General features: G+C 43.5%; 1 long non-coding RNA gene across 1 annotated transcript; it reads left to right on the top strand.

Moving 5' to 3' along the window:
* The first annotated feature begins 1681 nt into the window (after nt 1–1681).
* Nucleotides 1682–6822, top strand: LOC142803463 (uncharacterized). The gene is made up of 3 exons (XR_012894131.1): nt 1682–1732; nt 3198–3411; nt 6696–6822. It is a non-coding gene; the product is annotated as an uncharacterized LOC142803463 (long non-coding RNA).
* The last annotated feature ends 6705 nt before the right edge of the window (nt 6823–13527 follow it).

Raw genomic sequence — 13527 nt, forward strand, 5'->3', positions numbered from 1 at the left:
TTCGGAAATGGATAGGTTATGAAACTTTTTTTTATCAGTCACCAATAAGCAGTTTGACATTTGCTCTGTATGATAGTGAAAATTGCTTACTTTAAAAGAATGCAGCCGTTATTAACAAAGGCAGATATTTGTTTACATACTGTCATTATTGGTCCTGCATACAAGCACGTCCCCAAAAAAAAAGGCACAATATTGTCTTTCCTTCTGATGTGGTGTGCACTGTTCAGTATCACGAAGAAAGCATCCAGACTCGTTTTTTTTTAATGTTACAAAAGAGTCAACGATAAATTTTCACCTGCAAGACTAGTGAGCTCAGCCTGCATGTTTTCACGTGCTCCATCACTAAGTTTGCCATGGCAACAGAAACATGACTTCTTATAGGGCACCTTTCAATTTTGAAAGTAAATCTTGTTGGCAAACCTGAAGTAGGTTGCAATTCCATATGATGTGGAGATCGCAACGCGACGTAGATTAGTGAAACTGACAGGAAAAGGCCATTGAGGCTTGAGCACAAAGGGGATGTTGCTAAGCCACGCATGCAACGCGTTCCTATGCAGTGCTTGTTGAATGCATCTGTACAAGAGGTTATGCAGAGACAATGGCTATTCCTGAAATCGTGTTTTGTTCGCACCGGCTAGTTGCAGTAACTGTGGCACCCGACTAGCTTCTACAAGAACGTGACTCGTCAACCTACACTCACTAGTTGCCACTGTGTATGCATACTGAGAATGTATAGGTAGCAATACATGTAAATTATTTTGTTGATGATTGTTCTGTGAAGGTAGGGTGAGACTTGCTTTTGGTGAAAAAAAAAATTCGATTTTGGGATTTGGCTGTGACACGATAGAGAATTTCTTGATTAAAAAAAAAAAACGCACTCGGGCCCTCGCAGTTTTCAACATACTTAGTTTTTTTTTCTTTGGCACATTGACAGGAAATCCACATGTACACTTATGTAACTTCTTCATTATCTACATTTTTTTTGTGAGCTATCAAACAAAAACAAACCAAGTTTATCAAATAGTGTGTTAACAAGCGGCATTTCCATAACTGTACGTAGCTAGAATCAGCAGCACAAGTGCTTTTGTGTTTTTAGTAATGCAAAATTATTCATAGATGGAAATTTTCATACATAGACAAAAGTAAAGCAGTGTAACAAATCTGGTTTTTGTTGTACATTTTTCAATTTTAGTTCCACAATTGTAAAAGGTTAACTACCTTTGTGAAAAATTACAATGCTTTGCAGTTGTCAGATGTTAATAAAAAAGTACATTGTAGAAAAATTGAACGATCTAAACAAAATTGAAAACTAATATGGAGCTCTATTACTGCCGATCTTATAAAATGTGCATATACCCTTGGTATATCATACAAATTTTACCACTTCTGTTCAGCCACTTCTGTACAGCCAATCATTGAAATTCGCTTTCAAAGGTCACCCTTCTTTAAGTCAGAGTAAACGTTTTATATCATGATTCATCAAAATTTTGGAACATTTTTGCCTTTGCAATTTATTTACAAGATAGCATGCATCTTTTTATTGAGCCAAGCTGTGCAATTGCAATAAAATCTAGGCTTCATTAGTACTGCTAATACTAGGAAATTCAGAGCCAGAGATATTTCAGTAGTTTGGTTTCTTTTCTTGTGATGTATTCAGACAATGCTTTCACTTTTTGTGCAGGCCATGATGACAATCACTTCCTGCACAGCCACGATAGCTTTTCACATTGCGGTGAGCGTTTTGTGCCTAAATTATTTCTTTTTTATGGGAGGAATGACATTGCTTGGTGCTGCAAAGTATGATTTCTGGCACATACATGGGCAGAGTATTCACCTTTTTGTCACTGTTGTAAATGTTTTCAGCAACAGCTCAGTGTTCTCAGTTTTTAGCTAATGAGGTGTTACTGTATATAAATGATAGCAAAAGGGACAGAGCTTTATTCCATATTTGGTAAGTGTCCCAAATTTGTACCATTTCTTCCCATTGTACTAATGGCGGGAAGATTTCTATGAAATCAAAATTTCTTAGCCTGATCTGGCCAACTTGAAAACCTCCTTCCTAGTCTGACCCATCTAAACAAATTTAGGTGTCGTTAATGTAAACGTACAATAATATTGATAATATCTTGGTTGTTCAAACACATTACCGTGTCACAACGGGTAATATGATCATTGGTACCGAAACTGTCGAGCTATGGCTGAGAGCAGCATGCTGGATGCTTCAGAAATAAGTGTGAGGCCAGCAATACACGTCCAGAACTGCGTCTATTACCAATGTTTATTACCAAATATTTCGTGCATGTGTTTCAGTTTGAAAACCGATATTGCTAGTTATTTTGTACCTAATTTCGGAAGAAACAAATAGTTGCGCTTATCTTTAGATTTGTATATCCAAGAGCTATCTGTAGTTGGAAACCCTGCCTGCATTGCTTATAAGCTATTGTAAGACCACAAAACTTATGTTTGCACTTGCGAGGCAGTTTGGTACCCCCCTCCCCTCTTTCTTGGATGTTTTTTTAAAGTGGGGGCAGGGAAAGGGCGAGGCAAATTAATGCCCCCCTCCCACTTTCTGTTTTGGAAATCTCCCAGATTCAGATTCTTTGAACTTGGCAGGGTTATCCTATTTGTTTAAACACTAAGTCAAAAGGTATACTAACAACATGCAGAGGAATGACTATATCAGTAAAAAAGACGAGCAGCTGCAGCCAGCAGCAACGAAGCCACTCGCAAGCCAGGCAAGAGCGATGACACCCACTGACCTCTACCGTGTTTTTGATGGCCAGGTGACATTGCGCACGTATTATTCAGATTAGAATTAGTACAACCACTTCAAATATGGGTGCTATTAAAAGTTATTTCTCACTCCTTTCCTTTTCTTTGTGCTTGTTTAGTGAAAGATATAGTCATGTTTCACAAATTGTTGTGGTTTCATTGCTGCACGCCAATGTGCACAGGTGACGGTAAATGTCAGAAAAACTCCTTGAATAATGCGTACTATGCTACATATAGCATACAAGCAATGAACAGTTCCTACTGAAGCTTGATTTTGTGTACGCATGTTGGCTATTTGCATTCTACTGGTTCTGTAGCCCTAGGCAGGCAGGTTTATGCTATAATGTTTTTTTCCTGATTAACTTATTGGCTTATAGATGGGTATATCTTCTGGAAATAACTGATATATGGTTATTTTTATGTAGGTCAAAATTGGCCAAAACACATTCATGGCTTTAGAGAAATGGGAGCACATCATGCGGAACACGAGTGACGGGAAGTTCTGCCTGGAGCTGGCCCAGCACTTCTGGCCTACAGCTTGAGCTGCCAAACGCAGCTTGACAGGTCAGGCATGCCGGAGCCCATCCACAGGCATAATGAAGCTTCAGGTCACCCCTGAAAAAGTGGAGATGATGGAAGGTAAGCAACTTGCACATTATCGTAAGCATTATTGCGTGGCAATGCACATTGTTTCGCTGTTTAACGTGAGTGGTACTGCAGGTTCGACGCCTGTTCATAGGCCTCCCAACCTCGCCCAAGGGACGCTGCGCCGCGCGCGTTTCGCTGCCTTTTTAGCAAGAACTAGTCGCTTAGTACTCCACTCCCACCTTGTGTCTACACTCTCTCAGCACGTTCACGCGCTCTGCACATGCTGTTTTCCGGGCGCCCGGCACGTGCAGCTTAACCAGTGACTTGCTCTGAAGGTTTAAAAAAAAAAAAACATTTTCACAGTGTGAATATCACTAGAACCGAGAGCGATTCATTGACTACCTTTGCGGGACCAAGTAAGTCAAACATGATGTTGTGGCAACCACTGCGCACAAACCTGCGCAGCCTCCGTCTCGTCACTGATAAGCCCGGTGTGACACGGCCACTTGCCGCAACAAGCTTGGTCCCCACAATGTCTTTGAGGGAGTGCTATGTGCATGCCGATGGTGAACAGCCGCATTTATATAATCATATAAATGTAAGGTGACAGCACGAATCCTCTATGTATGTTAACTGGTAAAACGCACATTTGCTGTGGCAGTCACGTCTTCTCGGAGCTATTGGCATACCACCACCACGTTTTAGCGTGCGCTTGTATTTAGCATGCGGACTTTGCTTGAATGCGAAGTACGTCGCGCGGCGTTCAATTTCTTAAGAAGTCAGTGTGAAGAACAAAACTTAAGTCTGCCCTGTTCAGTTGCTGGCACCATTGCAATGCGCAGTGTTCATTTTCACAAAAGTTTCGTTTTGTCGAGATTTTTATCGGGTGTTAACTACGTCGTATCATAAGTTCAATGCCATTTTGGACTTTTTGTGCCATAATGATGCGCACAAAAAAAATACCTTATGCCCACTTCTACCGTGCGTGTTTCTTGCAGCGCATGTTTGATTTCGAATAATATGCATGCGTGATCACGCAGTGTGTTCACCAATTCGGATGTTGCTTCGGTTGTTTTGACACCTCGCTTGGTCCATGGTATACAATACCCTCTAAGATTGAGCATGTTTTTGCTCACGCCGAGATTGGCCCCTGACAACAGCGTGTAATTTAGCGATACCACCGAAAATTTTATAACCGCCTTGGTTCTTTTTAAACTCGTTTTTATAGCAGCAGGTGCATATCGCCCCCGGCTCAGGCGCATGCAAGGATATAACATTTTACGGGCCGAAACCATGGCATCATTAAGAAGCACGCCGGCGTGTGAGGCTCTAGATTAATTCCAGCCACCTGAGGCTTTTTTAACGTGCACCTAAATCTATTTGAAGTGTAAGGGGGGACAACGACGATGGTTAAAGGGTGCACACACACCGAGTGCCACTTCTATTTACATTTAGGGTCATCCCAACGTACGCTTTGAATATACAAAACCAACCCGCCCTGCCCGTCATTTTTGCACCTAAATCTAAGCACAGTGTTGCCATGCTTTGCTCCCATGAAAATGCAGCTGGTCTTGGTGGGAAGTGAACTTATGACTTCGATCCTAACATTGTAATACCTAAACTTGCTCGATGGGTGTTGCTTGCAAGACCTGTAAGTACAAACCCTCAATGCGAACACACAGCATAAATCTGTTGACACTGAGCGGCGATGATAAGTCTACAGCCATCAGCTGAATAAAACACTTGCAAGGCTCACGGTACGGTATTTAAACGGTGGTGTATTAAGCTAGCGAGCTGTGCCGCTTTTGCATTACAAATGGTTGTCTTGGAAAGCCGGTGGCTGATCTCGAAATGTACAGTGGTTGTCTATTTGCTGTTGTAGCTTCAGTTTACAAATGCTCTGTTTCTATATAAGTCCTGCCATCACATTTCTCCCCGTGAATAGTTGGTAATACCTTGCACGACAAAAAAATTCTTCAGAGTGACAAGACCGCGTAAGTATCGACGAACTGCCATAATCCACTCCTGACGCATTTGCTCCTCGCACTGCTTGCATATGAAACTGTAGAACTTCGCGGGAAGTTTTTAGCTCTGCGATATTTTTAAACTTCCGCAGCTGCTCACAGTGCAGCAGTAGTGTGTGCGTGCTTCCCAGGATGACGAAGGAGCGGTGCCCATAGGGTGCAAAATGAGAAATAAAAGCCCTGAGGAACACGTTTTCTGTGTGCAAGGGAAAAATCAAGCAAGCGCGGCCCCTCTAAACGACTTGAGCTTTGCCCTCTCGCTGCTAGGACAGCGAACGGCGCTGCACAAGCTTCAGCCTGTCTACCTTATGAACACATCTCATGACAAAATCCAAATGCGTTGCTGAAAATGCAAGGTGGTTAAAATTTATCAACAGATTGCCACATTAATTATCTTCACATAAAATGGTATCTTTTGTTACATTAGCAGTTTCGCGTGACAGCTTGAATCATTGGAATAAAGCTTTTAATTTTTCCTGGGGGGCCATTTGCCATTTTGGTAGGGGCTGGGATAACCGTCATCATTAAAATAAAAATCTTGGAGATCCAAAGTCATTTTACGACTTCTTCAGTAGGAGTAGGACACATGCGTCTTGGTATTATGAAAATGGTGGATTGGGCTGTGCTCATTGAGTGTGTTTGAATTGTGAAATAAATGTGACCTATGTTGAAGCAATTCAGCGAATTACTGCAACATAGGTCACATCTAACTTTTCTGAACTTATGGTGGCCACTTTGATACAATTCCTGTTTTGCTTTGCATCATCATGGAGAGTGATTGATCGCATGGCTTGCACATGTTCTGCATAATCATGGATTTCGCCACAATTCGTTAGTACATTGTAGTGAAGAAGGGTGCTCTTTCCGAGAGAATAGCACTGTCCATTTTGTCTTGGTTGGCTGGCACAAATAAGCTATTTTGTTCAAGTTTGAACTGCCATAACACCTCGCACTGTTAGCCAAAATACCTTTCATGACACACCACTGAATGACACATTTGTTTACTACGAACAAAAAATGAATTGGAACTTTGAATACATTTCACTGAATGAAATTTAAATTAAGCTATCCTTCTGTAAAACTGCAACATTTTTTAAAATTGCTTTGACTAAATTAATTTAGGTAGAGTTCGTTGTGTTTTGAATAATTTGAGTCATGTATTTATAAGGTGGATGCACTGTATACATCTATTTGAGCAAAACAAGTAGCACAAGGGACATCACAGCTTCTCCTTCTTTAATTGAATATTTATAGTTCCTCTAAAATCTCTTTTTTACTTTGTGTACATGTCCCTGTTCTGGCATTTTTCAGGGTGCCTGAAGCAGTTTGTGGCAGCAAACAAACAGCCAGGAAAACCGGAGGACGTCCGCGTCGAAGCTGTGCAACGCTACCTGCGTGGACTCTTTATGGAAGCCGGCAGGCAAGGAAAGAGAATGCGAAACACTATCAAAAAATGAGCCATCTTAATAAATGTACACTTAATGAACAAGCCTGGAAGCTTCTTATTGTTATATATAAATTAACCATAGTGCTTGTTGTTGGTCGAAACGAATTCGAGGCAAAATAGGTTAATTAAAAGTGTTTTTGTGGTAAATTGTCTTTTTTTCATAAACACTCATAAAGATTGGAGATGCACAACAATGTATTTATGAACACTGATGGGAGACGTTATGAACTCAATCATTTTCATCCAACACATACATTGCATATGTGCATTCATTGCCTGCGGCTCGCCTAGCTACCTCACCCGCCATTTATTACCTCGCCCGCCATTCACACCTCTGACCCGCTATCCCACCCAGCAACCCGCTAACCCATCCAGCAACCCACTATCCCACCCGGCTTCCCTCTATTCCACCCAGCAACCCGTCATCCCACCCAGCATCTGCCATCCCACCCGGCAACCCGTCATCCCACCCAACATCCGCCATCCCACCCAGCACCTGCCATCCGCTATCTCACCCGCCATCCACCCACTACAATAATCCACCATAATGGCGGATTGTGGTTTCCACCATACCCACCATTTATTTTTTTCCTATGGGGAAAGCCTGGAAAGGGGCTCGAACCACCGAGCTTACCAGTTCTTGAGGAGCGGTTCTAACCAACTAGCCACAACTTGATTTTAGGGACGAAGGGGGCGAAGCTCCTTAAAGCTGCACCAGTTCGTCCCTCGTAGTAGTGCATAACATGTCTTACGTTTTGACCTTCAAGGTGGTGCTGGTGGGAGATTTCTCCTGTGTGTTCTGTAACGTGGTCGTTAAATTTGAACATGCGCATTAACTAAAAGCCAAATTCTTCTGTCTCTCATTCCCCATTAGCAGCCATTGGCATTTACATTGAGCACTATCTGACAAGAAAGGGTTGCTACGTTATACTTGCTGGGCGTAACCTTCTTGGCTTTAGAAAGGTTTAGCGAGCGTTGGGCTTCAGGGCCATGAATACAGCAAATTAGTATATACCATGAACTCGAAGTGGTTAAAGATGGGAAGTAGGCATGAAGTGCAAGCCATAAGAAAGTGTGTGTGCACTGCCTCTGGTTTAGTCCTTGTAATGTCCGTAGTATAGCGGTGCTTCTATATGCGGAATATATGATGAAAAGATGTGAGATGGTGGCACTTGGAGTGTTGACTAGACGGACGAACGGACACACAGACAGATGCATGGACTGACGCTTGGATGGGTGCACGAATGAATGGACGCATGAACGGACGCAGGGGCACATGCTTGGACGAACGCAGGGACAGATGCACGGATAGACATGCGGACGCACGAAGAGACGCACGCACGGATGGGCGGATGGACGCATGGACAATCACACCAATGGGCCTATGGACGGATGGAAAGAACAAGGAATAGACGGATGGATGCTTCACCCCCTCTCGATCATTCACTCCATGGATATGCTGCCATTTTTTCTCTTTATTTTGACTACGTCACAACTGCCAATCGGTGTGAAATGATTAACAAGCCGGTTTTGTATTGTTGTAACGCTGGACCTAACTAACATTTTGTTTTTTACTTTTATGTTTGGGCGTAACTCTTACGGCTTATATTGTTACGTCTAGACAAACCGCTAGACACTCTGACTATTCAAACGAAGCGCCTAACTGAAAAAGTGCATGACGTCACTTCCGTGCGGCGCAGCAGCCGTTTTTGTGTGGGGGTGGCTTGTGCGCCGCGCGGCACAGCAGTCTCTACCATTCAAATAGGTTGCGTGTTGCGAACGTTCGGGTATTGAGGCTAAAGATAAAGCGATCAGCGTCGCCTCATCCGCGCCGTGTTCGAAGGCGTGCTGGCCACTGCATGACGGCACGCCCGTCGTTACCGGGATTCGCCGAAACTCGAAAACACTTTTGAGTATGCACTGACCATTGGCTCCACGAGTTTATTCGCTTACAGATAGGTACGGGCATAAAGAAATAAAATATGTTTTACATAGCGAGAGATTTAGTTTGCGAAAGGACAAAAAAAAAAAAGGTTTGGCAGATTCCACATACCTTGGGAATCCGTGTTATGCGAAGCATGTAGATGGAACGTGACTGCGCCATGTTTTTGTTATTAGGTGAAACGTCAAGGCATGAAGCTAAAGATATCTGCAAATTCTGTACGCACATTCATATCATAAACAGTACGTGGCCTATGTAACGATTCTAACAGTAACATGTGTATCAGCGCTACTTATCAGCTGATATGTAGCCCCTGTGCCAGCGAGGATGGCGTCCCTGGAGACTGCAACATAAATGACCTTCAATGGATACACTTCTCTATTATTGTCCTTAACCTGACATGACGGCTGTATGATAGGAGTATGTACGCTTTATAGGATTGCATATCCAACACTGCAACCACAAATGACGTCTCGCAAACATTACGGCCTACTTGAAAAACAGTTTCGAGACCTCGCGTGTCTCTGTGGTAGAATGTTCAATTGCCGTGCAGAATGCGGATGGTCGATTATTGCTGGGAGCATGATATTTATTCGTTGCGTTCATTGGGCCAACGCTGCCGATGCCAACTTGAGGGGAGGGCGAAGCCGCGTAGGCTTGACCTAGTTGGCGTGTATCACGTCCCACAAAATCAAAACCGAAACTGCACATCTGCGGAATAAAAAGAAAAAAAAAAGACAAGATACGTGCATGCAACATACCGTTCTTGGTAATCAGCTACAGAACACAATGTAGGGTCACTCTTGCTATCCATCTGTCCTTTCGTCCATAAAACTTTACGTTCGTTCATTCGTCCCCACATCCGTCCATCCACGCATCCAACACCTCCTGCATCCGGGAATGAGTCGTTCTGTCTGTCCGTTCATGCGTCTGTCCCTCATTCTGTCCGTCTTTTATACTAGACGGCGAGATGAAGATAGATATTATGAACCCTAAGTTCTATCGGTTCGCCCACTCGTCATCATTCACTTTGTGGATATGCACTGAGATTTCTTCACACTCTCGAATCATTAATACCAATGTCTAGTCATGCTGTTTTTTGTTATATAAACCGTCAATCACCTTCAGTGCATTGCGCTTAGCAGCAGTTGATCTCCACCTGACGTAATGGCTGTGTTGTAGGAGCACATATATATTGTTTATGAAATTGAATAGCGATCGCTGCATCACCTATTAACGCTTAACGACCATTACGGTCTATTTGAAAATCTGGCTCTGTGGTAGACTATTTGGTCGCCATGCACAGAGCTAAGATTCGATTACTGCTGGCACGGTAACAGTTCTTTTTTTTTACAGTCGTTGAGTCAACACCTCGGATGTCAGCTTTTAAATGCGATTGCATTTCATAGTCGGGGGTTGTCGGGCGTCTCTGGTGGGCGTGCGCACAGATCCCAGCGCACGCTCCTCCTCGCCCCTAGCATTAGCTGCACCGCGCCTAGCAACTGGAACAGGTGGTGAGTGGTGGTGGTGGAGAGTAAGAGAAAGGAGGAGCGTGCGGGTGTGCGACGGCACTCGCATCGTGGAGCAGCGGAAGGTGAAGGAAAAGTGGAGCGTGCCCGGCGAAGGCGCTCGCATCGCGGAGCTCGCTCGGCGGAGACAAAGCTCGGGCGCTCCTCCTCTCCGTTCGGACTTATATACATATATCACGCGCAGAGCGCGCGTTTTGTAGTCTTCATAGCGATGGAAGTCGGTGAAGTCGAATCTGTCATGGCTAAGATATTACTAGGACGAAGTGTAACAGAATGCAACTGTAGCATCACGCCTCTCCCTGGTGCTGGCGTCACTCCAGTTGCTTCAAGGTCATCATCGGTTGGAGAAAAAGACACTGCTGCGAAGCGAAGAACGCATGATGCCGAACGCATGCGCTTGAACCGAGTCGCCGATGCGGAACTCCGTGCTCGGGAAGGCACTGTGAAACGCCAACGACGCGTCGAAGATCCTGACATGTGTGCATTCGCATTTCCTCACAATCCCCTTCGGAAAGGTGCGGTTGTTTTTCCTAACGGTCACGCGTTAAAATGACCGACGTGTGTTCTCAGCGCTCCTAGGTTTCGATAAAGTGTCAATTACCAATAACACCCTCACACCAGTGGCCCATACCATTCCGCGGATAAGGGCCACCGTCTGGCGGTAACTGTTTGATGACTTACGCGACGGCATTGTCACAATATTCATATGACCAGTGAGTTGTATTGGTCGAACCATCTTACCCTTCCATACCAATTTTGGTTTACCCCCCGTAAAAGAGGTGATGACGAGAGCATGCAGACGTAGGTGGCAACATAGATAGATAGATAGATAGATAGATAGATAGATAGATAGATAGATAGATAGATAGATAGATAGATAGATAGATAGATAGATAGATAGATAGATAGATAGATAGACAGATAGATAGATAGATGCTAAACGTGCTTCTAGTACGCAAAGAAGTTCTTGGCATTCAAACATATTTTCTGAAATGAAGATACAGCAATACCAGTTTCCTCACGATCACTTTCGAGGAGGTGCCGTTGTTTTTCTTAACGGTCACGCGTTAAAATTACTCACGCGTGTTCTCAGCGCTCCTGGCTTTCGATAAATTGTCAATTACCAATGACGCATACCCTCATTCATACCAGTGGCACATACCATTCCGCGGATCAGGACCACCGTCTGGTGGTAAGTGTTTGGTGACTGATGCCACGGCATTGTCCCAACATTCATATCATGACCAGTGAGTTGTATTGGACAAACCACCTTACCCTTCCATACCAATTTTGGTTTACCCTCCGTAAAAAAGGTGATGACGACAGCACGCAGACGTACACACATAGATAGATAGATAGCTAAACAGACAGAGAGACAGACAGATGCTAAAAGTGCTTCTAGTACGCAAAGAAATGTTTGGCATTCAAAAGTATTGCGCGAAATGAAGATACAGCCATACTGATTGAGCTACTGGAGTATACTTGATTGTAGTGGGGTTTAACGTCCCAAAACCACCAATTGATTATGAGAGCGAAGGGCTCCAGAAATTTCGACCGCCTGTGGTGCTTCAGTGTGCACCCAAATTTGAGCACACAGGCCTACAGAATTTTTGCCTCCAGTGAAAATCCAGCCACAGCAGCCAGAATTTCATTCCCCGACCGGCGGGTCTGCAGCCGAGTACCTTTGCCACTGGATCACCGCGGCGGGGCTACAGGAATTTATTTCTTCGAGAGGTTGGTTATACTCCATCAATATACGGTTAAGTGCAGCAAAATAAGGTGAATAATGTTCCAGCGTATCTAAGTTTACGAATATATAATATCGTTTGGATCGCTATTGAACAACAGTGTTTTTGGATAAAGCATACATTTAATCAACTGAAAAGTTCTGATTTGCTGAGATGGTTGTCCTGTTAGCTGCACTCACGTGACAGCAGGTTGGCAGTCTGTCTGCGAGAGAGCGTGACTTCTGCTTCTGCACAAGATTCATGAACTCCCGAAATATTGTCTGACCAACGAAAAAAATTGGACGTGCTGCACCAATCTTAAATATAGTGACCTTGTTGGCAAGGCTTACTGACAAAGCTGGTTCCGTGCTCGTGCCGTAAACGGCGTCAGCGGCTTACCACATGAGCCATTCGATGCGTGTGCGGAACCCTTGGTCACCCCGCCTGTGACGCATCACATAAACTGTGACAAATCGGTACTTATAATATACCTAAAACATAGTTACTGTGTGCAACCCTGCGCCTAGGTGGCTTTGAAGAGCTCAGGCATTGAAAATTCAGACGCCATGCTTTATATGTAAAGTCGTATGGTTTTAGAAAAAAATTGTTTTTTTACACTGTCTTCAGCATTTGTGTGGCATCGTTAATGTTCAATGGAAGGTAGTAGTGATTTTTTGTCCGAAAAAAAAGCAAACATGCTTGTCCTATTCACCAGACCTTTGTTGTAGCACTTGCATGCACATAATATATAAACTAAACCTTTCTATTTTTATATTATTACTAGTGCAAGAATATGGGCGTATACGTGGTAAATGCAATTTAGCGAAACGTGGCATCAACCACTAAGCCTTTACGACTAGACTATTGACTGTCCCACATTTCATGGTGAACAGAATGAGAGAAAAAGAGATCATAGGCGCATAAGGTGTGAACGGTGGTATTTAACCAATCGCACAGATATGTGGGCTTTCTGTGACCTTTTTTCTCTTTTTTTGTGGTATGCAGATGACAAAGATGTAAAGTAGTTCAGTCACGCTACAGCAGTGCGTAGAAGGCGGAATACAGGCTAACCACGTGTAGACTAAACAGCAAAGGCGCGATTTTTAGTGCGAACGCGTAAATAGAGTCACCCAGGCCGAGCATTCCTATGAAAGTCCAAATGCCCTTTACTCGCGGGTAATGTTAACGTTTCATAAGCATCATGCACCGATACAGTAGAAAAGAGCGTAAATATTAGCAGTAAACTAAAGTCAACGCAATTTATCCGCTGACAATTGGCTCAAAACAAGATGCCTCTCTGCCCGCCTACACTTTTGAGACTTAATAATGTAACTACGCTTATATTACTAAACTTCGTCTTATATTTGCTGGCTTGCAATGCTGTTACACCAATAAAATATTTAGAAAGCAGCACAATTCAAGCTGTCGATACGAAATGAGAACTGGTTACCTTGAATTTACGCAGATTAATCGATGGGCTATATATACAATTAGCACT

The sequence above is a fragment of the Rhipicephalus microplus genome, chromosome 3, assembly GCF_043290135.1.
Source record: "Rhipicephalus microplus isolate Deutch F79 chromosome 3, USDA_Rmic, whole genome shotgun sequence".
Taxonomy (NCBI): Eukaryota; Metazoa; Arthropoda; class Arachnida; order Ixodida; family Ixodidae; genus Rhipicephalus; species Rhipicephalus microplus.